This window comes from Apteryx rowi, unplaced genomic scaffold (assembly GCF_003343035.1).
Source record: "Apteryx rowi isolate R43461 unplaced genomic scaffold, aptRow1 scaffold_928, whole genome shotgun sequence".
Lineage (NCBI taxonomy): Eukaryota > Metazoa > Chordata > Aves > Apterygiformes > Apterygidae > Apteryx > Apteryx rowi.
In genome coordinates, this window is record NW_020451236.1 from 211,074 (window position 1) to 213,067 (window position 1,994).

Sequence of the window (1,994 nt, forward strand, 5' to 3'; positions counted from 1 at the left end):
CCCCAAGGGGAGAGGCTGGCTCAGAAGAGGGGAGATGGGTGGCCAGGGAGCACGATGTCCTCAGCTGGGGACAGCTGTCACAGAAAGTGAAATGGTAACCAGGACCCTGATCAGAAAGGCTTTTGTTAACATTTTGAGGATCCTCTGCCTTTCCCCTTGCAGCCAGAACTAACAACTCCAGCTGCCAGTGGATGCAAGCTGGAGAAAGTGATGGACACATTAAACTTTTAACACTTAAGTCTGAAACAGAGAATTAAAGCCAGACTTATGAGATCCCTGCCTCACAAGGGAACATAGATATTGATCTGTGTCTCCTTTCTGTATCTTTGCTCCTTGTTTAATTGTAGGTTTTCTTACAACTGGAAAGCAAGAGTGCCCCAGACTGTATGAAAGGACTTGTCTGGAGCATAGGGAAGCACTTTGGGAAAAGCACAGATTTTAGAGAGCTGAGCAGTAGCATTTGTCATGGAACTGTCCAGGGAATAGCTAATTAATTAAACTGAAGTGGTGCACACTCTTAGTGGTATATCTGTATAGTTAAATTATAGTAAGTGAGTCCTACTTAATTACTTTATAATTTTTGCTACTGGATTTAGTGAAAATATCTTTAAAGAGGATTCATTGTAAGAGAAAGGGAAAAAGAAAGAAAAAAACAGCAGAGCTCTTTCCGTGTAGAGATAAGCCAAACCAATACAGGAAACTTTTTGGTGTTTCTCACAATTTCTAGATGATATTTCTACACGCCATTATCTGTATCTAGCAATCAGAGAGTTCAGGTTATTTTCCTTAAATTCCCACTAAAAAGTTTCCTAGTAGAAGACCTGCTTAATTTCCAGCTAGATAATTTCCCTAATCCAGGTCATTGCCTGTGCTGCGTGAGGAAGGCAAAAACAAGCAGTAGGTTATAGTGGGGATGGGGAGCTGGATTCTTTTTGGGACAGTRCTAGCTAATTGACAGTGTTAAACTATGATTTCAGGGAGTGATCCCGTGGCAGATTAGGCCAACCTAAACGTAGACTGTCCTCCTCCCACAGCCCCTGCCACCATTCTGTTAGCACGCCTCCCCAAAACAGCTTGCCAAAGCACAGACTGTGGGAGCACCWGTTCTAGTGCACAGGGGATGGTGGGAGCAGGGAGCAAGGGCAGAGGATGGCAAATGGGTGGACCATGGTCCACAGTCYCTGTAGATTGAACTGCTATGAAATTGTGCTCCTGGATAATCTGAGGATTGTGCTCTAGCTTGCAGATGTGGTTAATGGGAATTCTTCACTAAGATGAGGAAGAGCTTTATTCTGAGATTTTTATTTTATTTTATTTTGTTTGTGACCAGCTATAAGGCTTTTGGCGGGAAGATTTCTTCCTGAGGACCTTTTGGTGTGGAAAAATATAAAAATAACCAAGTTTGCTTTCATTATAAATAGAAAAAATATTAGAACTTGAACAAAATCTGAAATTTCAAATGGAGCTAGCTCTGCTATTGCATTTTTTATTTTTCAGAAGGAATCATCATTTTTCTCATTATTTAAAAAATAATAGACCAGGTGTTAACACTGGTCACACAAAATCCACACTCACCACCCACTATTAATAATTAATAGTTAGAATTAATAACAATAACTTTTATTAATGCTTCAAAGAGATTTAGGAGTGAGGGAGAAGAAGGTAGGAGGAAGGGTTGGATGGCAGGGCTAGGAAAACATTTGGAAATAGCTTGGGAGAAGAGGCTTCTGCACCTGACTCCTCTGAGCCTTTGGTTTCATTATGTTAGAACTTGGAGAGAAGGGGGCTTTTCCAGTTTAATGGCTGCTTCAGAGAAGATAAACGTGACTTTAGGCTCTCACTTTAGTTTCCAAAAAACACAGAAGAGATTCAGGGTTAACAGGGAAAATAAGAGATGGCAGACGACTCTGCTGTACCAAGGCAAGTGTGGGACTGAAGAAAAAAACTCAAAATCTTCCAAACAAGTTATCACTGTGCACTCATGCCTCAGGAAC